The sequence below is a fragment of the Oryctolagus cuniculus genome, chromosome 8 (assembly GCF_964237555.1).
Source record: "Oryctolagus cuniculus chromosome 8, mOryCun1.1, whole genome shotgun sequence".
In the NCBI taxonomy this organism is placed as follows: Eukaryota; Metazoa; Chordata; class Mammalia; order Lagomorpha; family Leporidae; genus Oryctolagus; species Oryctolagus cuniculus.
Genome location: NC_091439.1, coordinates 23238508 through 23264009, shown reverse-complemented (window position 1 = coordinate 23264009; position 25502 = coordinate 23238508). Strand labels below are relative to the sequence as shown.

At 38.3% G+C, this 25502-nt stretch overlaps 1 pseudogene; it reads right to left on the bottom strand.

Annotated features, from left to right (window-relative positions):
- Positions 1-1005: 1005 nt before the first annotated feature.
- LOC100345864 (speckle-type POZ protein-like pseudogene) overlaps positions 1006-25502 on the bottom strand; it is a 148784-nt pseudogene continuing 124287 nt past the window's right edge.

Genomic DNA, 25502 nt, shown 5'->3' with positions numbered 1-25502 from the left:
CCCACAGTTTGTTGAACAGTTAACATACAAACACCACAAATTTAACCAAAAGTCTGGGGTAACTCATTGCATGTTTTCTCCCTGAATGAAAAATAAATTAGAACTGAAGCAGGCTGGCGCCGCGGCTCACTAGGCTAATCCTCCGCCTAGCGGCGCCGGCACACCGGGTTCTAGTCCCGGTCGGGGCTCCGGATTCTGTCCCGGTTGCCCCTCTTCCAGGCCAGCCCTCTGCTGTGGCCAGGGAGTGCAGTGGAGGATGGCCCAGGTGCTTGGGCCCTGCACCCCATGGGAGACCAGGAAAAGCACCTGGCTCCTGGCTCCTGCCATCGGATCAGCACGGTGTGCCGGCCGCAGCGCGCCGGTCGCGGCGGCCATTGGAGGGTGAACCAACGGCAAAAAGGAAGACCTTTCTCTCTGTCTCTCTCTCTCACTGTCCACTCTGCCTGTCAAAAAAAAAAAAAAAAAAGAACTGAAGCAGTGTATTGCCATAACTTACCTTGCAAGTAAGCATGCTCTTCTATGTTTATACAACTCAGACTGGAGACATTACTGGTAATCTCCAATACAAGTGCTTTTAAGGAAAACCTACGTTTAAACTTTGAGATAGCATAGGACAAAAAATCTAAATTCATTTTTCTTTTCTCAAAATAATGGAAGATCCTTTTGAAACTTAGTATCTTCAGTTATCAGTATTATTGCATTATTGAGTTACTGCAATACAGCACAGCTTGGTTAAAATGACAAGGCACAAAAAAACCTGAAGTACTATATAAACAAGAAAAGTCACTGAAGATAATTTAACACCTTGAGGTGAATAAATCAATCTAATTTAAAGCTGAAGAATATACCATAAATTATTTACCTGAAATCAAGTCATATGCTTTTCACTACCAGTTCTATGGACAAGAAAGCAGATGCAGCTCTTGCTTATGGTTTGTGTTTTAGCATCCTTCTGGACTGGAGGAGTATAAATCAATTCCATTTTTCTACTGTTCATGGAAGATGTCAGGACTGTGTTAGCCATTTGAGAGGAATGCCAAACTGTGGCACTGTGCAGAGGCTAGTGCTCAGAAGACTTCTGATACTAAGTGGAAGTGTGATTGAATCACAGACTCCCACCCTGATGTTTCCATTATATCAGTTGCTAGATTGCTGTTCCAGTTTTTCCCATCTTAACACCCGAGTTGTCAAAGTATACTGCACCTATTAATAAAGCTTATGGCTTGTGTTTTCAACTGTTCTGCACTGAGCAAATCTGTAAGACCAAGGTATCAGCAACATTTTCTACTGAGAGGTTACTACACAAAGTGTTTTTACACAGTGCATATTTGTCTGCATCTGCCAACAGTTTTCAGCCATTTTATCAAGATTTGGTGCTTTTCCCATATAAATGAATCTTATCATTTCTTTATAAACCTCAGGGTTGAAGTCGCTTATTTCTACTAGATTCTTTTTGCATTCTTCCATTTCATATTCAAACATTTCATTCAACGCTAGGGATCAGGCTGCGAGTACAAAGTTATGAGCTTTAAATTCTTGCCCTCTCACAAAAAACTGCAATCTGTAAATCTCATGTTTTCCCAGAGATCAGCTAAATCTTTTTAGTTGACATTCAGGCACCTTCAACATATTTGTATTAGTATGTCCTGGTACGTTTACTGAATCTTGGGCCACACTCACCTCACAAAATAATATAAGCTTGTCATCTGATAAAAGATCATTGGCTTCATCAAGCAAAAATTCCCTTCTAATGAATTTAAAAATTTAAAATTTTAAAAAACCCTAGTCCTTTCCTTGCACAAATTGGTATATTCTTTGGCTTTTCCTTGCTTTTGTTTCTTCCCTTTTAGCGTTCAGAGGGAAAATTTGATTTTTGTGTGACCTTCACTTTTGGGGCAGCTGACTAAAATCAAACATAAGGACAAGTAGTCTGGTTTCATCATCTAATCCCTTTGGGTTTACCCTCAGGCACCATTTCATTTTTTCACTTGGCTCAGATGAAAATGGTGAACTTTTTAACACTTCACTAAGTTCTTCTCAACCAAAACTGAAGTTATTGATGGTACACATGTAGGGAAATTTTACTACTTTAATTTGTGTATAACATTAGCTTTCTGCTATAGGACCAGTGGACATATCTCCAGGTGGAGGTGGGGGTGGTGCCTGAGATATTGTCATTTTATTGTAGTCTTTTAGTATTTAAATAGCATCTCACACAGCTGAGTACTTGTGCAGGGCTGTGCCAGGGAGTTCTGGGGCAGTTTCCTCTCCCACTGAGGTGGCTGCCTCCTTAGCCCTAGGAGCCTGGGCTGTGGTAGCTGAGGCAGCAGGAGTGATGGTGGCTGCCTTGCCGAACTGCATCCCTCCTTCCCGGTCCAACTGTCTTCCCTTCTCCATCTCTCCCTCCTAAACTTCTTCTCCTCATATGTACAGTTTTAAGAGCATCATGATCCTACCCACCCCACCCTCCCTCTCTCCCTCTCTCCCACCTGCTTCCTTCTTTTCTTATTTTGCTTTTAATTTTCACAGTGACATATATTCAATTTACTTTATAATCACAAGTTTAAAATTCATTCCACTAAGTAAAAAATTCAACAAGTATTAAGTAGAAAGACCAGTGTTCCTCAAGAATACAGGCAAGGGCTGTACACAATCAAATCTCAAAGTGTCAATTTTGCTCATATGCATTACATTTTTTGTTCTTTACCAGTTACCACAAATCAGGGAAAGCATATGGTATTTCTCTTTTTGGGACTGGCTCATTTAACTAACCACAATGGCTTCCAGTTGTATCCATTTGGTTGCAAAAGACAGGATTTCATTCCTTTTTACAGATGAGCAGGTGTTCATTATATATATATAATAAATTTCTCATAATAAATTTCTTAATATATATATATATATATATCTCATACTAAATTTCTTAAAATCAGACTTTTTACCATTTCTAGTTTTCCTCCTCAAAACAACCTGGCTCTCTGAGGGTATTGTGGGTTACAAAAGGATTTTCCTGAGGCAGAGAATCTCATCAGTGGTGTCATTCTGTGGCATTTTAGGTGGATTAGCATTGTTTTATAGCCTGCTATTCATGTCTACAGTCACTGAACGGATGGCTTAGCAAAATAAATCAAGCATTTGAGAGAGAATTAAAATATATTCAAGCTCAGAAGATTTCTCCTGCTCTACTGATTATTTGGAAAAATGTAGGTCAGAGAAAGAGTACAAAGAAAGGAAAGATAGATAAGATTCTTTGGAATTATGTGCTTCATTTTCTTTTCATTAAAGAAGCAACTATGCATCGAACATAAACCAAAGTCCACTAAATTCTGAATGTTGTAGCAAAAATCCCAACCCACACACAATTGGCAACAGAGAAGAAAAAACTGCGGATTTCTTTTGGTAGATAAATCATCTTGGGTATGTCTGGGGCCTGAAAGATGGGCTCAGCATTTTAGTTTTCTGAAATAAGTTGGAGTGTCATGTTGGTCATAAATCATCCAAGTTTAGTAAGAGGTCTCCGAGGAAGGCTATTGCCAGCTGAGATGGAAAAGAAGCAGCAAAATAGACCCAGTGAGGTTGCTCTGTCTCCATAAAATCACATTCCAAATACTGGGGTCATAGTAATTCAGATAATTTGGGCTTTTAAATGAAATACTAGAATTTATATTTCCCAATGTTTAGATACTTCTTAGAGTGTGAGATGCTACTCTCTGTTCATTTTGATGGGGCACACATGAAGACAAGAGAAGTAATGACAGAGAAACTGCAACCAATTAATTCTGTTGTTTATGTACTAGAGCCAGGTCACTCAGGTCAGAACTATGTCCTTAGATGGCCTTGAGACTTCTGATCCTTGGACATGTTGCTGCTCTATCCTGAAGGATATAGTTGGAAATCCAGTCCCTCTCATCTTGGACCAATGTTTCTTCAAAGACAACAATAAAAAATGTTTTTTGGAACCCTTTCAGAGGCCATAAATGGTTGTCATTATTAAAACCCACATACCATGTGTCCCTGGAATGAATTGTCTATGTGTTTTCATTTGGAAGTGAGAGAGAGGTTTTGATTCTGTGCAGTACTTGTCCTCACTCAAAGTTAAATTTATGTCCGTGCTAACTAAACTCTCTAATGAAGTTCTTTGGTAAGAAAGCTTGCTAGGCATTTCAGATTTGTGAAGAAAGGTGGTAGGTAATAAACCAGTATCAATAGTTCAAGAAATATATTACATGGGGCATCTGTTGACAAAATATGTATTGATGGAGATGTCTTACTAATACTTTATCCATTCTTGACTACCTGTCTTTTCATTGTACCTATCAGGAAAAAATTTTTACCTAAAGCATTTGCATTTTACCTCATCTGCAAATTAATTTAGGTTTGTGAGAACTACTAGACTAAAAACAAACAAAAATGACATGAGTTAATGTGATTACAAATTTTTAGTCCCTGAGCACAGCTTCATCTTAAAAGTTGCCAAATCTCTCAAAGTCGCCTCTTCAGAGATCACTGTCAGCTAAATGTGTATCTGGAACAGGACAGGTATCCACCTCTCGACTAAGAAAGGACCAACACACAGAAGATGATGATGCAGATGATGAAGATTTAGATGTTACAGAAGATGAAAACTGATTTTCTTAACTTCACATTTCCACTTTCATCTTTAATGACTTGAAATCCAAGATTACTGAATTGTAAAATGCTATACTCACTTGAAACATTAAACCTCAAAATGAAATTCTACTAGAAATGGAAAAAAAAATTGAATGAAATTTATGCTGACCAAAAAAAAAAGTATTGTGGAAATACAGTTGTTTCAGCATCATTTGTTAAAGAAACTATTCTTTCTGCCATCAAATGACAGCCTTACTGAAATAATTTCACTATAGTTAGGTAGGTTTATTTCCTGGTTTCTTTCAATTCTATTGATCTAAATGTCTACCTGTATGCTAGCATCACCCTGTTTTGATTATTGTAGCTTCATAGTAACTTTTGAAATCAAGAAGTTGGGTATACCAAATGTATTCTTTTCAAGATTGTTTTGGCCATTTAAGGCCCCCTATAATTCTTCATGACTTTTAGAACTGGCTTTTCCATTTTTGCAAGGAGACTCGCTGAAAATTTTTTTTTAACTTTTATTTAATGAATATAAATTTCCAAAGTACGATTTATGGATTACAATGGATTCCCCCCCATACCGTCCCTCCCACCCACAACCCTCCCCTTTCCCACTCCCTCTCCCCTTCCATTCACATCAAGATTCATTTTCGATTATCTTAATATACAGAAGATCAGCTTAGTATACATTAAGTAAGGATTTCAACAGTTTGCTCCCACACAGAAACATAAAGTGAACAATAATAGATGATTTTTTTAAATGATGATGAAATCAGATCAGACCTATTGTCATGTTTAATCCCAGTGAGAGTCAAGTTGGGAGTTGATAATTTCTTTCGTTCTTTTTTTTTTTCTTTTTTTTTTTTTTTACAGAGGATCAGTTTAGTATGCATTAAGTAAAGATTTCAACAGTTTGCACCCCCATAGAAACACAAAGTGAAATATATTGTTTGAGTACTCATTATAGCATTAAATCTCAATGCACAGCACATTAAGGACAGAGATCCTACATGAGGAGTAAGTGCACAGTGACTCCTGTTGTTGACTTTACCAATTGACACTCCTGTCTATGGCATCAGTAATCTCCCTATGCTCCAGTCATGAGTTTCCAAGGCTATGGAAGCCCTCTGAGTTCTCCGATTCTTATCTTGTTTAGACAAGGTCATAGTCAAAGTGGAGGTTCTCTCCTCCCTTCAGAGAAAGGTACCTCCTTCTTTGAAGACCTGTTCTTTCCACTGGAATCTCACTCACAGATCTTTTGCCAGAGTGTCTTGGCTTTCCATGCCTGAAATACTCTCATGGGCTTTTCAGCCAGATCCGAATGCCTTTAGGGCTGATTCTGAGGCCAGAGTGCTATTTAGGACATCTGCCATTCTATGAGTCTGCTGAGTATCTCACTTCCCATGTTGGATCACTCTCCCCTTTATTTATTCTATCGGTTAGTGTTAGCAGGTACTAGACATGTTTATGTGCTCCCTTTGACTCTTAGTCCTTTCATTATGATCAATTGTGAACTGAAATTGATCACTTGGACTAGTGAGATGGCATTGGTACATGCCACCTTGATGGGATTGAATTGGAATCCCCTGGTATGTTTCTAACTCTACCATTTGGGGCAAGTCAGCTTGAGCATGTCCCAAATTATACATCTCTTCCCTCTCTTATTCCCACTCTTATGTTTAACAGGGATCACATTTCAGTTAAATTTCAACACTTAAGAATAACTGTGTATTAATTACAGAATTAAACCAGTCATATTAAGTAGAACAGACAAAAAAACTACTAAGAGGGATAATGTATTAAGTTGTTCATTAACAGTCAGGGCTCTGCTGATCAAGTCACCGTTTACCTTAGTGTCCATTTCACTTCAACAGGTTTCCTTTTTGGTGTTCAGTCAGTTGTCTTCGATCAGGGATACAACACCCGTTCATGATGAAAACTCTAAGCAAACTGGGTTTGGAAGGAACATTCCTCAATACAATCAAAGCAATCTATGAAAAACCCACAGCCAGCATCTTATTGAATGGGGAAAAGTTGGAAGCATTTCCACTGAGATCTGGTACCAGACAGGCATGTCCACTCTCACCACTGCTATTCAATATAGTTCTGGAGGTTCTAGCCAGAGCTATTAGGCAAGAAAAAGAAATTAAAGGGATACAAATTGGGAAGGAAGAACTCAAACTATCCCTCTTTGCAGATGACATGATTCTCTATTTAGGGGACCCAAAGAACTCTACTAAGAGACTATTGGAACTCATAGAAGAGTTTGGCAAAGTAGCAGGGTATAAAATCAATGCACAAAAATCAACAGCCTTTGTATACACAGACAATGCCATGGCTGAGGAAGAACTTCTAAGATCAATCCCATTCACAATAGCTACAAAAACAATCAAATACGTTGGAATAAACTTAACCAAGGACGTTAAAGATCTCTATGATGAAAATTACAAAACCTTAAAGAAAGAAATAGAAGAGGATACCAAGAAATGGAAAAATCTTCCATGCTCATGGATTGGAAGAATCAATATCATCAAAATGTCCATTCTCCCAAAAGCAATTTATAGATTCAATGCAATACCAATCAAGATACCGAAGACCTTCTTCTCAGATCTGGAAAAAATGGTGCTGAAATTTATATGGAGGCACAAGAGACCTCGAATAGCTAAAGCAATCTTGTACAACAAAAACAAAGCCGGTGGCATCACAATACCAGATTTCAGGACATACTACAGGGCAGTTGTAATCAAAACAGCATGGTACTGGTACAGAAACAGATGGATAGACCAATGGAACAGAATTGAAACACCAGAAATCAACCCAAACATCTACAGCCAACTTATATTTGATCAAGGATCTAAAACTAATTCCTGGAGCAAGGACAGTCTATTCAATAAATGGTGCTGGGAAAACTGGATTTCCACGTGCAGAATCATGAAGCAAGACCCCTACCTTACACCTTACACAAAAATCCACTCAACATGGATTAAAGACCTAAATCTACGACCTGACACCATCAAGTTACTAGAGAACATTGGAGAAACCCTTCAAGATATTGGCACAGGCAAAGAATTTCTGGAAAAGACCCGGGAGGCACAGGCAGTCAAAGCCAAAATCAACTATTGGGATTGCATCAAATTGAGAAGTTTCTGTACTGCAAAAGAAACAGTCAGGAGAGTGAAGAGACAACCGACAGAATGGGAAAAAATATTTGCAAACTATGCAACAGATAAAGGGTTAATAACCAGAATCTACAAAGAGATCAAGAAACTCCACAAAAGCAAAACCAACAACCCACTTAAGAGATGGATCAAGGACCTCAATAGACATTTTTCAAAAGAGGAAATCCAAATGGCCAACAGGCACATGAAAAAATGTTCAAGGTCATTAGCAATCAGGGAAATGCAAATCAAAACCACAATGAGGTTCCATCTCACCCCAGTTAGAATGGCTCACATTCAGAAATCTACCAACAACAGATGCTGGCGAGGATGTGGGGAAAAAGGAACACTAACCCACTGTTGGTGGGAATGCAAACTGGTCAAGCCACTATGGAAGTCAGTCTGGAGATTCCTCAGAAACCTGAAGATAACCCTACCGTTCAACCCAGCCATCCCACTCCTTGGAATTTACCCAAAGGAATTTAAATTGGCAAACAAAAAAGCGGTCTGCACCCTAATGTTTATTGCAGCTCAATTCACAATAGCTAAGACCTGGAACCAACCTAAATGCCCATCAACGGTAGACTGGATAAAGAAATTATGGGATATGTACTCTTTAGAATACTATACCGCAGTAAGAAACAACGAAATCCAGTCATTTGCAACAAAATGGAGGAATCTGGAACACATCATGCTGAGTGAAATAAGCCAGTCCCAAAGGGACAAATACCATATGTTCTCCCTGATCGGTGACTCGCTGAAATTTTAAGATTACACTGAATCCACAGACTGCTTTGGGAATGGCTGCCATCTTAACATTATTAACTGTTCCATGAAAACAAGATGTCTTACATTTATTTAGGTTTTCTTTAACCTCTTTCAGCAGAGTTTTACTGTTTGCACTGTATAAGTCGTACACTGCTTTTGTTACATTATTTTTAAATATTTTATTCTTTTTGGTGCTTTTGTAAGTTAAATTTTTAATCTCATTTTCAGATTGTTCATTTCTAATATATGGAAATATATGTTGAACGTTTTTTAATCTCCTATTCTGACCTCGGTACCTTCTATAAATTATCACATTTAGTTTCACTTAGTTCACATTTAGTTTTCACTTAGCCTGGTAAATTAAATAGTATGATCTCTATTTACAGATGAATAGAATAAAACTTGAACATATCAAATCACAGACCAATAGAATAGAAAAAGAAAAAGGCAGAGATCTGAATTGACAAATAATGGACGCAGATTCTCTACCTTTCTCTCTCAATCTCTCCCTCTCTGTCACTGTCTTTCAAATAAAAAAATAAATATTTAAAATATAAATAGTAAATAAAAATAATAACTGCAAATAAAAGAAATAAGTCTCATAACCAATTGCAGGTTGAGTATCTGTTATCAGAAATGCTTAGAACCAGAAGTGCTTTGCAGTTTGGATTATTTTATATCTTAGAATATTTCATGAAATATATTGGGGGTGGGACCCAAGTCTAAATATGAAATTCATTATTTTTTTTTGACAGGCAGAAATAGACAATGAGAGAGAGAGAGAGAAAGAGAAAGAGAGAGAGACAGAGAGAAAGGTCTTCCTTTTCCGATGGTTCAACCCACAAGTGGCTGCTACAGCCGGCGCGTTGCGGCTGGCGCACCGCGCTGATCCGAAGCCATGGCACCGACACGAGATTCATTTGTATTTTCATACATACTTTATACATATAGCCTGAAGGCAATTTTATATGGTATTTTCAGTGCACTTGTGTTTTGACTGAGACCTGTCACAAGAGGTCAGGTATGGAATTTTCCACTTGTGACATCATATCAGTACTCAAAAAGCTTGGAGCATTTCAAATTCTGGATTTTCAGATTATTATAATCCACCTATACATTAGTGACACAGTCACAGGATATTTTGCCAAATGCCAAAAGTCAACCATGAGTCTGTTTCCTCATCCATAAAATTCCAACAAGAGTAGATAAAGATAAAACGAGATAATGCCTTCAATAAATATTCTCATTTTCATTATCATATGGAAGATAAGGAGGATTGTAAGGATCAAATGAGACAAAGTATAGTGATATTTTATAATACATAATGGGATTTTTTGCAGTTTTTGTAGAAAATTTTATTCACACAAAAAGAATGACTAAAACATACATTTATTAGCAAAAGCTATAATACCTAAAAATGTTTATGTTCTATGGTATTCTCAAAAAGTTTTCAAGAAAACTCTGGAGCTTCAAGACAACCTAAGAAAATTTAAAAACCACAAAGATACCAGAAGCCATTTCACTAGTCCCAGTGATCAATTTCTGTTCACAATTGATCATAATGATAGGACTAAGAGCCAAAGGGATCACATAAACAAGACTAATGTCTGCAAATACTAGCTGATAGAATAAAAAAGGGAGAGAACGATCCAACATGGGAAGTGAGATACACAGCAGACCCGTAGAATGGCAGATGTCCTAAACAGCACTCTGGCCTCAGAATCAGCCCTTAAGGCGTTTGGATCTGGCTGAAAAGCCCATGAGAGTATTTCAGGCATGGAAAGCCAAAACATTCTGGCAAAAAAAAAAAAAAAAAAAAAAAAAAAAAAAAAAAAAACCAAAAAACACAAAACCTAAATGAAAGATCTCCGTGAGTGAGGTCCCAGTGAAAAGAACAGGTCATCAAAGAAGGAGGTACCTTTCTCTGAAGGGAGGAGAGAACTTCCACTTTGACTATGACCTTGTCTAAATATGATCAGAGTTGGTGAACTCAGGGGGCTTCCATAGCCTTGGCAGCTCATGACAAGAGCCTAGGGTGATTACTGATGCCATCAACAAGAATGTCAATTTGTTAAGTCAACAACAGGAGTCACTGTGCACTTATCCTCATGTAGGATCTCTGTCCTTAATGTGCTATACATTGTGATTTAATGCTATAACTAGTACTCAAACAGTATTTTTCACTTTGTGTTTCTATGTGGGTGCAAACTGTTGAAATCTTTACTTAATATATGCTAAACTGATCTTCTGTATATAAAGAGAATTGAAAATGAATCTTGATGTGAATGGAAGGGGGGAGGGAGCGGGAAAGGGGAGGGTTGCGGGTGGGAGGGAAGTTATGTGGGGGAAAACCATTGTAATCCATAAGCTGTACTTTGGAAATTTATATTCATTAAATAAAAGTTAAATAAAAAGTAAAAAAAAAAAGAAAAAAAAGTTGCCAAATATCTCTGTTTCTGTTACCAGTTCAAATATTGCCCTTTTAAAAAAGATTTATTTATTTGAAATTCAAGAGTTGCAGAGAGAGAGGGAGACATACAGACAGATGTCCCATCCACTGGTTCACTCCCCAGATGGCTGAAACAGCCAGCGCTTGGCTAGGCTGAAGCCAGGAACCAAGAATTTCATTTGGGTCTCCCACATGGATGGCAGGGACCCAAACACTTCGGTCGTTTTTCACTGCTTTTCCTAGGCCATTAACAGGGAGCTGGATCAGGAATGGAGCAGCTGGGATTAGAACCGGAACCATATGGGATGCCCAGTGTCATAGGCAATTGCTTTTCTCACTATGTCACAATGCTGGCCCCATATATTGCCTTGATCAACTCTTTCTCCTTCAAAGATAAGACCTCCTACTAGTCCTTCTCTCATTCTCCACTACTGGTGCCATCTCCCAAATCATGGAAAAAATTAGAGATAAGCAATGCATCATTCCTATTTTTACCTTCTTCTTCTCCTCCCATCTTCAACTTAACATTTCATAGGGAAAATATCCTAAACTTAACCTTCTTGTATTTGCCTTTTGCCTTCCACATTCTTAGAGCTCTCACTGCATCAGTATCCCTTCCCTGGCATTCTCTCTTTGTATCTCTCATACTCTATAGCCTATGAATGTATTCAATCTCTCTAACCTTAAAAATAAAACCATGAGCTTTTGTCAGCCTCTAACTAAACTATATGTTTGTTTATTTTCACCTTTTTTAAAAGATTTTATTTATTTATTTGAGAGGTAGAGTTACAGGCAATGAGAGGGAGAGACAGAGAGAAAGGTCTTCCACCTGTGGTTCACTCCCCAAATTGGCCCCCAAAGCAGGAGCTGGGCTGATCTGAAGTCAATAGCCAGGAGCTTCTTCCAGGTCTCCTTCCTAGGTGCAGGAGCCCAAGCACCTGGGCCATCTTCTACCGCTTTCCTAGCCCATAAACAGAGAGCTGGATCAGAAGAGGAGCAGCCAGGACTAGAACCGGTGCCAATATAGGATGCTGGCACCGCAGGCAGATGATTAACCTACTGGGCCACAGCATCTGCCCCCACATTTTTTTAAGATTTATTTATTTATTTATTTGAAAGGCAGAGTTATAGAGAGGCAGAGGCAAAGAGCAGGAAAGAGATCTTCCATCTGCCGGTTTACTCTCCGATGGCTGCAATGGCTGGAGATGCATGGATCTGAAGCCAGGAGCCCCGAGCTTCTTCCAGGTCTCCCACGTGGGTGCAGGGGCCCAAGGATTCTACTGCTTTCCGAGGCCATAGAAGAGAGCCGGATTGGAAGTGGAGCAGCTGAGTCTGGACCTGGCACCCATATGGGATGCTGGCACTGCAGGCGGCGTCTTTATGGACTAAGCCACAGCACCAGTCTCCCCCTTCCCCACCCCCACGCTGCCCCATACACACAGTTTTTTGAAATAGTAGTCTTAACTCTGTTTTTCCACCATATCTTTCTTACACTTCTTGGTTTGTTGTTATAAGACTTTTTTAAAAAATACCTCCATTAACTCTGTTCCTGAGAATATCTTCATAGCTCTTAGATTCAAATGGACACATTCTCAATTCTTGTCCTTTAGATTTGATGATATTTGATAATATGATAATATTGATGAGTTTCTCTTCCTAAAAAACTCTCTTTAGTTTCTAGAATTCCATTTCTTTCATATATTAGGAATTTAGTCAAATCCAGAAGTTCTTCTCCCCCACCAATTCTTTCCCACCCATTCTTTCACTTAATTCTTTATTAATTTATGGATTACTGTGTGATATTTTGGTACACGTATAATGTCCAATCAGGATAAATATACTACTTCAAAACTTTGAAATTTTTTTTCATGATGTGCTGGGATTGGGCAGGAAGATGACTATAGATTGCATTAATGTACTATATATTCCTCTATGAAAACATTTTTTATCCATTCACCCATTGATGGACATCTCTGTTGATTCCATGTGTTAACTGTTATGAATACAGTGAAAGTGAGCATGGGAGTGCAGGTAGTTCTTTCGTGTGATGATTTTCTTCCCTTCCCTTCAAATATATACCCAGAAGGGAAATGGATGATCAAGTGATAGATCTACTTTCATTTATTGAGAATAAGTGTAATATACCCACAATGTCCATACTAATTTGCATTTCCACTAACAGTATATTAGAGTTCACTTTTATCCACAACCTTTCCAGCAATTTCTATTTTTTGTCTTATTGGTAATATCCATTCTAACTGGAGTGAAATAACATCTTGCTGTGATTTTAATTTGCATTCCCTGATGACTAGTGATACTGAGCATTTTGTTTTAATGTGTTTGCTGTCCATTTGCATTTCTTATTCTGAGAAATGTATATTCAGTTACTTTGCCCATTGATTAATTGGATTGGTTGCTGTTTTGTTTGGTTTTCTGAGTTCTTTAAATATTCTGGAAATTAGACCTTTTTCAGATAAAGAATTTGTGAATATATTCTCCCATTCTGTTAGTTTACATCTCTCTTTCTTTTTTTTCTTTTTTTGACAGGCAGAGTGGACAGCGAGAGAGACAGAGAGAAAGGTCTTCCTTTGCCATTGGTTCACCCTCCAATGGCCGCCATGGCTTGCGCACCGCACTGATCTGAAGGCAGGAGCCAGATGCTTCTCCTGGTCTCCCATGGGGTGCAGGGCCCAAGCACTTGGGTCATCCTCCACTGCACTCCCAGGCCACAGCAGAGAGCTGTCCTGGAAGAGGGGCAACCAGGACAGAATCTGGCACCCCGACTAGGACTAGAACCGGTGTGCCGGCGCCGCAAGGTGGAGGATTGGCCTATTGAGCCGCGGCGCCGGCTATATCTCTTTCTCATTTCCAAATCTGCACATCCATTTATAAACAATGCGTTCTGGGTATTTTCCATGGGTGTGTTGCACAGGAAAACAAATTCACACACACACACATTTTCTATCACTCTACCATATAATTTCCCTGTAGATGGGACCACCATCAATCAGATATTCAATTCAGATTATTCCTAAATCATCCCTCAGCTTTCTTCTTCCCTCTCCTTTAACCATGTGTAACCAGTCCCTGTGGTCTAGTTGTACCTCTCAAATCACTCTAGTAACTATTTCCTTGCTTCTCTGATCACTGCTGCTGGCTTCCTTTAGACTTTAATCTTTTCCTATGTGAAACACTACAAGATTCTATGCCAAAAAAATTGAGCTTTTTAAAATAGCCAGACAATTTAATTATACTTTAAGTATGAGATTTACATAAACTACATATACTTACACTTTTTTGCTGCCATTTAAAATGGTCACTTGGAGATGGGTGAAAAACACATAGTCAAGTAGATTTTAATTGACAATTAGATTAAAAACTTCATGGATAGTATAAATATGTTTTTCTGGAACAAATCCAAAAAATTTAATTTTTTAAAGAATTATTTATTTATTTGAAAGACAGAATTAGAGAGAGAGAGAGAGAGAGAGAGAGAGAGATCTTCCAACCACTAGTTCATTCCCCAAATGGTGGCAATGACTGTACCAGGAGCGATCCGAAGCCAGGAGCCAGGAGCTTTATCTGGGTCTCCCACATGGGTTCAGTGGCCCAAGCACTTGGGCCATGTTCTGCTGCCTTTCCAGGCACATTAGCAGGGAGCTGGATTAGAAGTGGAGCAGTGGGGACTTGAACCGGCTCCCATATGGGATGCTGGCACTGAAGGAGTCAGCTTAACATGCTAAACTGCACTGCCAGAGCCAAAATACTTTAATTTTTAAGACAACTGTGAGCATCTCAAACAATGTTTTATTATTACAACACCCGTTATTTTTTCAGAATCTAGTTATTACAAAGGCATATAGATAAATATTAATGAATAAAGTTAAGAAAAATGAAAAACTTTAAGAAAGTAAAATTTAAAATAAAAAATACTGACTTCTAAAGGGGGCTAAATACACCATTATATATTACATTTTAAAAGTGCATCTCCTAATGTGATTTGTGTCCTGGATTCTACAATTAATTTTGACTAAATACATAAATAAAACTGTGTGCAACTTGCAAAGGGAAAATCAATTTCTCCACTCCAATTCATGGAAAGGTGATGAGAAATCTGATATGTGGTAGCCACTCATAATGTTGCCAATGGAATGAACATGAACCTGTTTCCCTCAGTGATGAGGAATATTCTGCGTACTGCACTGCAAATAATAAACACCACACCTTGTGTGTTGGACAAACACGGTCATGCTTTCCAAAAAGTTTACACTCTTTTTCATTCCACACACCGAATGTATTTCTCTTGTCCAATGTGATCTATGTGTTTAACTTAACAGTCCTTGGAGGAGGCAATACCACCCGGTTCTGGATCATTACATTTTTAAAGGGAAATCACCCTTTTCCTTTAAAAATACTTTTAGAAATGTGCAAAAATACAAATGGAATTGCTAAATCATAATGTATATTTTAGAATGAGAAGCATGTCTGTCCTTCTTTAAAGTGCCATATGGGGATTGACATCTTGTAACCCAGAGACACTTCATTTTGAATCCAATGAGAAAGGACTGTTACAGAATGAAAAATCTGCACAATTCTTTGGAGCACTTAAAATCTGCTACATGCAACTTGGGCTATAAAACACTCGAGACTTGGTAGCTACCAAGTATAAGCAAATTGTAATGGGCAAAATTACATTAGGTGACTATATACATATAATGCATTCCTTTTAAAATCATCTAATTTTTGATAGTCTGAAAAGACAAGTGTCACGGTACTCAACCTATCCTGACATTTGATAAGATAGGAAAACATGGTTTTTCCTAGTTACTGTGTTCTGAAACTCAAACTCTAAATGCTTTTGTGTAGAGCTCAGTTGGGTTCAGCAGTGAGAGAAGCACATTAGAGACTCCTTGGAAGGGTCAACTCTATTTGGCAGCATCTTACTTTATCTTTTAAACTTTGCTAACTCTTTTCCAGTGAATACAGGCACAAAAAAAAATCTATTTATTTTTATTGCTTTCATGTTCTGAGTGCCTCTTGATTAGTAAGAAATATTTTTTTAAAGATTTACTTGTTTATTTTGAAAGTCAGAGTTACAGAAAGACACACACACTCACAGATACAGAGAGAGAGAGAGAGAGAGAGAGAGAGTCCATCTACTGGCTTACTCCCCAGATGGCCCAATGGCCAGTGCCTAGGCCAGGCTAAAGCAAGGAGACAGGAGCTTCTTCTGGGTCTCACATGTAGGTGGCAGGGGCCCAAAGACATGGGCTATCTTCCTCTGCTTTTCTAGGCCATTCCATAGTAGGAGACTGGATTGGAAGTGGAGGAGCCAGGACACAAACCAGCACCCATATGGGATCCTGGTGTCACAGGAGGTGGCTTTATCTGCTGCTGCACAATGCTGGCCCCACTAAGAAATAGCTTTCAAATAGAAAACAAAATGATTCCTTTCAACGGACTCAGCTCCCAGGTTTATCTTTTCTTCCTTCTGTACTCACGAGCACACCATATCATACAGATCTGATCAGATTACCCTCTGCTTAGGGCTGTTCCCTGCTACCCACCCCACCACATGGCCATGAGGATAAAATCCAAGTCTTTCTCATATCTTGATGATCTGATCTGGGCTGTGAATATCTGCCTAGCCTCTTTTTTTTTTTTTTTTTTTTTTTTTTTTTTTTACAATTCCACAATTCACAATGCACTCTGGCCTTGCTAAATTGTATATAGCTATTTTTCTGAAGGCACTCCTGTCAGACATGGATGCTTTTGGCATGCAATTCCCTGTCCACAGAGTGACTTGAGTTTCTTCCCCTAAATCCTTTTCATCAAAATCTCAAAGCAAATATGTCTTCTAAGAAGTCTTCCCTGGAGCCAGCCTTGTGGTGTAGCAGTAAAGCCACTGCTTGCATGCAGTGCTGGCATCCCATATGGGCTCTGGTTCAAGTCCTGACTATTCCACTTCAGATCCAGCTCTCTGCTGTGTTCTGGGAAAGCGGTGGAAGATGGCCAAGTCCTTGGGCCCCTGCACCCCGTGTGGGAAACCTGGAAGAAGCTCCTGGCTCCTGGCTTTGGATAGTCCAGCTCTGGCTGTTGTGGACATTTGGGGATAGAAGACCTCTCTCTCTCTCTCTCTCTCTCTTCTCTCTGCGCCACTGCCTCTCTGTAACTCTGCCTTTCAAAAAAAAAATAAGCCTTATGCTTTCCAGACCTTCCTGACAACATGTAACACAGCACTCATCATACTTCAAGTATTTATGAGGGTACTTCAAACATTTCATGAAAAAACTGAACTGAAAGGTTTTATTTTGATTCAAAATTGTTTGAAATCTATGCAGTTTTTCACAATACGCATTTTCCATTAACCTTTGCAAAGACCCTTCTATGCATGAGTTTCAAATTTTTTCACCAATGTAAACTTATCTTTTAAAATATTTATATCATTTATTTGAGAGAGAGAGAGAGAGAGAGAGAGAGAGAGAGAGAGAAACATGCAGAGATACTGGTTTACTCCTCAAATGCCTCCAATACCATGGGCTGGGCCAGACAAAGGGACCCAAGCATTTGTATCATGACCAGCTACTTACCAGGGTGAACATTAGCAGGAATTTAGAATTGAGAGTGAAACTCTGACATGTTCTGTGTCAGCACCAAGTGTCATTTTAGTCACACAATACTCTCACCCTAAAATTATCTTTTAATTCCATTTCCTATGAAGGTTTTTAAAAAATATTTATTCATTATTTATTCCCAATTATTACTTCAAATATATATTCCATTCTTTTTTTAAATATTTTATTCTATTTTAAAATTATTTTAACAGTTTTAATATACTTCATAGATACAGTTCTAATATACTAATTTTTCCTTCCTTCCTCTTGCCTCCCTGTCTCTCTCTGCCAACCTCCTTCCCTCTCCTTCTTTCTCCATAGAGCTTTTGAAGTGCTTTCATAACACACTTCTTCCTCATTAGGACAAGACATTATTCTTCATTTTATTGCCAATAACAAAAAGGACTTGCTTTATTATAGTTGTTCAAGACATGTTTACTGCATAAATGCATGAATAAATGAATAAAATAAAACATGATAAGAGATAGAAAAGACTGAAGTGAAATTTAATAATGAATACATAATATGTAATCATTTCTTAAAACGGAGTCTGGTTATGGGGCGTTTTTGCTATTTAGTAAAGTAGAATTCTCAACCATGAGAATCAAAGCTCAAGATTATAATTCTTCAGAAAGATATTTTTATTAGCAGCAGCACCTCATTTTTAAAAATTATTATTTATTTGTTTTCATTTGTTTGAAAGGGAGGAGAGAGAGAGAGAGAGAGAGAGAGAGAGAGAAATCTAACACTCCTTCTTTGCTATAGCAGCAGGGTGGGCCAGGCAGAAGCCAGGAGCCCAGAGCGCAGTCTCCCATGTGGGTGGCAGGAACATAAGCACCTGAGTCATTATCTGCTGCCTCCCTGGGCATTAACAAGAAGCTGTAACCTGGGATGGAATATAGACTCACACCCAGGCACTCCAGTATGGATGTCCCAAGGGATGTCCACTGCTGAGCCAAACCCCTACTCCTTTTGTTTCTCTTAATGAAGAGAGATTTTTAAATTCTGATAGATTTTTTGTAATTTCCCCATAGGATCACTTACTCAGATCTTTGTTATGAGGCCATGAGGCCAAAGCATGTCATACTGAGGAGCTGAGGTTTGGAAAATTTCTTGAGTACGAAACCTATGAAAGCAAAATTTCATAATTAGCACTGTATTCATTTTCTGTCTTCCTGGATGTGGATAAAGTAAATTTTGTTGCTCAGACTTCTTTTTTTAAATTTGGATCTTGTAATTTGCCAAATACAGAAGACTTAAAATATTATTAATTATAAAATTCTTCTCTTAATAGAGTTAGTAAGGCATCCATTATTTTTGGACACAAGGGCGTTTGGACGTTTGATATCTGGAAATCTTAATCTGAGAGACAGATTTTTTATTTCAAATAAGGCTTATCTTTTATAATCCACTCATGAAGTTTTCTGTTATGTATCAATTAGGATAGTATCAGTAAGTTCCAGATGTGAAGGAAGGAACATCAGAAACCTAGGGAGAATGTTGCTGCAACAGAGGTAGAGTTAACACTTTCTTCCTTTTGTTATTTTGTGTCTAATTATTTCTCTACTTTCGTGTAAACTTGATTATTTTTTAAGACTTGTCTTTTCTGATGTGAATCTTTAATGCTACAGATTTTTATCAAAGCACTATTTTAGCTGTATCTTGAAAATTCTGATGTATTTTGTTTTCAATTTGGTTTGCTTCAGAATATTTTCTCGTTCCTTTGATAATTCTGCCTTTGTTTAAGAGTCATTTAGAGGTATTTTTAAGTTTCCAATATATGAAGGGCTTTCTAAATATCTTTCTAGTTTTGATGTTTAGTTTAATTATTTTTGTTCAGAAAACATATTTTGTATCATTTCAGTTCTTTTGACTTTCTCAATTTTTTGTATTTTTGTTGCTTATTTTAGTGTCAGGATCTAGTCATTGTTGACTAAAACTGCAATAAAACACAATGTGCATGCTGTTGCAATTGGACAGAATGTTCTGTAGATGTCAAATAGGTCAAGTTGATTGATAGTGCTGTTCTAGTCTTTTATGTCCTTGCTGCTTTTTTTGTCAATTTGTTTTAGAAATTCTATAGAAAGAGAAAATTTTATTTTTTTCTTTCTATTTCTATCCATTTTTTAACTTTTATTTAATGAATATAAATTTCCAAAGTACGGCTTATGGATTACAATGGCTTCCCCCCCATATCGTCTCTCCCACCCGCATCCCTCCCCTTTCCCACTCCCTCTCCCCTTCCATTCACATCAAGATTCATTTTCGATTCTCCTTATATACAGAAGATCAGTTTAGCATACATTAAGTAAGGATTTCAACAGTTTGCTCCCACACAGAAACATAAAGTGAACAATAATAGATGATTTTTTTTAAATGATGATGAAATCAGATCAGACCTATTGTCATGTTTAATCCCAGTGAGAGTCAAGTTGGGAATTGCTAATTTCTTCTTTTTTTTTTTTTTACAGAATATCAGTTTAGTATACATTAAGTAAAGATTTCAACAGTTTGCACCCCCATAGAAACACAAAGCGAAATATACTGTTTGAGTACTCGTTATAGCATTAAGTCTCAATGTACAGCACATTAAGGACAGAGATCCTACATGAGGAGTAAGTGCACAGTGACTCCTGTTGTTGACTTTACCAATTGACACTCCTGTTTATGGCATCAGTAATCTCCCTATGCACCAGTCATGAGTTTCCAAGGCTATGGAAGCCCTCTGAGTTCTCCGACTCTTATCTTGTTTAGACAAGGTCATATTCAAAGTGGAGGTTCTCTCCTCCCTTCAGAGAAAGGTACCTCCTTCTTTGAAGACCTGTTCTTTCCACTGGGATCTCACTCACAGAGATCTTTCATTTAGGGTGTTTTTTTTTTTTTTTTTTTTTTTTTTTTTTTTTTTTTTGGCCAGAGTGTCTTGGCTTTCCATGCCTGAAATACTCTCATGGGCTTTTCAGCCGGATCTTAATGCCTTTAGAGCTGATTCTGAGTCCAGAGTGCTGTTTAGGACATCCACCATTCTATGAGTCTGCTGAGTATCTCACTTCCCATGTTGGATCACTCTCCCCTTTATTTATTCTATCGGTTAGTATTAGCAGGTACTAGGCTTGTTTATGTGCTCCCTTTGACTCTCAGTCCTTGCATTATGATCAATTGTGAACTGAAATTGATCACTTGGACTGGTGAGATGGCATTGGTACATGCCACCTATCCAATTTATATCATGCATTTTGGAGTTCCATTGCCAAGTTCATAGATGTTTAGAATTTTATGTTTGAATGTTGAATTGGTCCTTTTATAATAATGTAATAGCTCTCTTTAGGAAATATTGTTTGATCTAAAGAAAATTTTGATATTAACACATGAATTAATATTTTATGGGGAATATTTTGCCCTCTTTGTTCTGATAAACTATCTATATCATTGCAATTTCATAAGTTTCTTAAACAGAACATATAGTTGGGTTTTAAATATTTATCTAATCTGACAGTTTCTGTCATTTAATTGCTATGTGTACACCTTTTGCATGTTAGGTAGCTGTTGATAAAATTAGAATTTGATTATTTGTCTTCTTGTTGTTGTTTGTTTGTTTCTCTGGTCCTCTTTCTTGCATTGTTTGGGATTATTTGAATGTTTCTGGTTTTCCCTTGAAGCCCTTATTTCCCTTGCTGAGTAAGGGAAAATTTCCAGGTTTAGAGCATTACAAAAGAGCATGTAGTATTGGGATGAACTTGCAGGACTAACATGTAGTGGCCAGCAATGTGGCATAGTGGGTTAAGCTGCCTACTACACCAACATCTCATCTGTTTGAGTACAGATGCTCCACTCCTGTCTGATCCAGCTCTCTGATAATGTGCCTGGGAGAGCATCAGAAGATGGACCTAGGACGTAGTTCCCTGCACCCAAGTGGGAGACCTGGATGAAGGTCTTGGCTCTTGGCTTCAGCCTGGCGCATGTCATTTGGGGAATGAATGAGTAGATGGAAGCTCCATCCATCCTTCCTCCCTTCCTCCCTTCCTTCCTTCTTCCTTCCTTTCTCTCTAATCTGCCTTTCAATTAAATAAAATAAATCTTCTATTTTATTTGAAAAAGAAAAAGCATAGCCTGCAGTCCTTTGTGATTGATCAGAGATCAAGCACAGAAGTCACTGTCTTCTGGCCCCTGTTAGTCTCAGGTGCAACTTTGTCTCTGGAGATTCTGAGAACAAAAGGTCATTTCTATATTTTATAAATTAATTTTTCCTGAAAATGTGTACAATAGGTTCATTATTTCCAATACTATAGCATGGCTCTTTAAATTATTTGTGTTGTACAGAAGTATCAAACTCATTACAGAATTTACTGGCTGCAACTTGATATTCTATATCTCACCAAAATTAAAGAGGAGTTTCCCATCCAAAGACTAATCAGATTCAACCCTTCTTAGCTTCTGAGATGACTAAAGTTCGGGTGGGAGGGAAAGAGGGAGGGAGGGAGGGAGGGAGGGAGGGAGGGAAGGAAGGAAGGAAGGAAGGAAGGAAGGAAGGAAGGAAGGAAGGAAGGAAAGAAGGAAGGAATAAAGAAAGAAGAGGGAGGGAAGGAAGGGTCATTTTGTCGTTAGAATTATATCTATGAGGGGCCGGCGCTGTGACTTAGCAGGTTAAGCATCTGCCTGCAGTGACAGTATCCCATATGGGTGCTGGTTTGAGTCCTGGCTGCTCCACTCCTGATCCAGCTCCCTGCTAATGTGCCTGGGAAAGCGCAGGGAAAGGAGTGGAAGATGACCCAAATGCTTGGGACCCTGCACTCGTGTGAGAGACCCAGAAGAAGCTCCTGGCTCCTGGCTTCACTCTGGCCCAGCTCTGGACATTGTGGCCATGGGGAGTGACCCAGTGGTCAGTCTCTCTCTCTCTCTCTTTCTCTCTCTCTCCCTCCCTCCCTTTCTTTCTCTCTGTATCTCTGCCTTTCAAATAAATAGATGAATCTTAAAAAAATTATTTCTATGAACTACATGGAATCTTTTCTCTTCATATTCATATTGAATTGTCATGAGAATTGATGAGAATTATGTTGTAGTAAGTATCATTTATTTGTTGTAACCTTGAAAATCTAATGTATTTATAAATATTTAAAACATGAGACATTTTTAGCTATCTCATATACTTTCAAAATTCAAACTTTGTAGAATACAAAACTACCTTTATAATAAAAAACACTTAAAGAATTTTTAAGGCCTGAAATATTTTAAAATGAGATTTCAAAGAATGCTTTGGTTTTATATTTTAAGGGAATTCTGAAAATTAACGCTGATTTTAATTCAAGCAAGTGAATTTAAAAGAAAAAGAATGTGGAACTTATTTGTTCCTTCATCTGTGATGATAAAATGTTGATGGGAAGTCAGATAATCAGAAGTTCATAAAATAAGAGATTAGAAGAAAGAGGCATATTGCAAAAATAAATAAATAACTACAAAAAGTGAGAGAAGTTCTGCCAATTCTCATTTTGCAACCCCCTCCTTTCATCTGTCTCTTCATCCCCCATAGATGTTTTCCATCCAAGTTCAGATGCTTATCTGGGCTGGAGAAATTCACAGCTTCTCCTATCTCTGACCCTCGCTGTAAACACTACTGTTAGTTTTAATCCCAACATGAAAACTTCCCAGATTTCTTGTATGCCAAAAATTTGAATCTGATCTGTGAGTTCCATCCAGTTTGTTTTTCATAATCCAGATATTAGACCATTTTTGCAGCCATTTAAATACACTACCACGCTCATTTCAGAATTCTCAGCCTTTATTCCTGTGGATTATTTGTTCCGTTTTTTCCAGCATAGCCAGATCCCATCTTTATGCTCTTCTCTGTGCAATTTTAGCACATAAGCACAGATTATTTTATAGTGGAATGAATTTGTTGCTTTTTGCTATTTTGTGTTTGTTTTTAGTGTTTTCACTTGGGGGAAGGTACTATGTGTGTCTGATCAGAGTGATTAGCACCATGTATATGTAGAAAATTGCACATGGATCAAGTGTCTACTTGCTGACTGCCTAGAACAATCCAGAGGCCCAGCCAAGGAGCAGGATTCAAAATCAAAGGTTGTGTGGCATTTATCCTAAAGTTAATTTACCCCATGTCAAGTTCTGCAAGTCTGGGGGAAGTAGCACAGAGAAATTTCAAGAGACATTGTTCCAATCTTCACTAATTCCTGGTGAGACTGCTGTAAATACTTTTTTGGGAAGAAGTCAATAGAAATAAAGGATAAAGCAATAGGGGAATGAGGGAAGGCAAACAAAGGACAGGAAGGAGGGAAGAAAAGAAGGAAGATCTCACTTTGTATTTTAAAGTGTTTGCTAGGGAAGCTGTAGAGTTCTGCGAGGGTTCTCTCTTACTAGGATTTCTATAGGTAGGGCATTGGTATATATGTATGAACTTTAATGAAATAAATAAATTATAAAACATAAATTCATATTAGACATGAAGTTTATATGGCAATTTGCTTTTGTTTGATGATGTAAATCAGACTCAGATTTCTGTGACAGTGATCAGTAGTCTGATTTCTCTGCCTTTGAAGTTGCATAGTTTTGTTAAAATGCATTAACTACAATTCTAAATAAATTAGCCAAAAATTAAAATATATGAGGAAATCAATTTGTTTGGGAGGTAGAGAGAGAGAGACAGAGAAGCTATGCTCTCATCTACTGGTTCATTCACCACATGCCTGCAATGCCTGAAGTGGGGTTGGGGCCAGAGCCAGAAACTCAATCCAGGTCTCTCATGTGGCTGACAGGAGCCAATTGTTTAAGCTGGAATTTTCCTTAGAGGGAAGCTGGATTCAGGAGTTGGTGCTGGAAATCAAATTCAGGCATTTCATTATGGGATGCAGGCATCTTAAGTGTGAGGCTGGATGTTTGCTTTTTGTTATGAAACTTAATGATAAAGACCTCTGAAATATTTACATGAAAGTTCTATGTTCTGCTTTTAGAATCAGTGTTTTCCTGGCCGGCGCTGCGGCTCAATAGGCCAATCCTCCACCTTGCGGCGCCGGCACACCGGGCTCTAGTCCCGGTTGGGGCACCGGATTCTGTCCCGGTTGCCCCTCTTCCAGGCCAGCTCTCTGCTATGGCCAGGGAGTGCAGTGGAGGATGGCCCAAGTGCTTGGGCCCTGCACCCCATGGGAGACCAGGAAAAGCGCCTGGCTCCTGCCTTCGGATCAGCGAGGTGCGCCGGCTGCAGCGCGCCGGCCACGGTAGCCATTGGAGGGTGAACCAACGGCAAAGGAAGACCTTTCTCTCTGTCTCTCTCTCTCGCTGTCCACTCTGCCTGTCAAAAAAAAAAAAAAAAATCAGTGTTTTCCTAATAGTGAAAAATAGCCATGAGTTAAGATATTTTGCCACAAAATAGAAACACCCACTAGATACTCAAGATCAACCAAGACGATGGTTGTATTTCAGTTTTCCCTTTATTTTGTGGCCATACAAAATTTCAAGGACATTTAGGAGACTTCAGAGATAGAGGAAGTAAGAAAGGCAAAATAATGTTGACCTCTCTAAAGCTGTGAATAGAGTGCACAGTGTGACAGAAAAATAACAAGTCATTTTAATTTTTAAACACAACTTTGAAGATTAGAGAAGCTAAAGAGTACAACTGAAAAAATATCTTTCCTCTTTCATTGTTGAAAATGTGGCATGAAATGATGTCCAGAAACTGAAAAGGGAAGCAGGGTTGTCATAAACTACAGAAGTGAGGGAGGCAAAGTTAAACCTGCAGCTGCACAATCACCTGAATAACAGGAATGAGAAAGTGCAGCCCAGCCTAACGCCAGTGCTGTTCCCAACTCTAAACTGCTGGAAGTGGGGATTAGAAACAAGAGAAGACAGCAAAAACAGAATTCAAAATATCCTCCGAGGAAGCTTGAGTAAAAG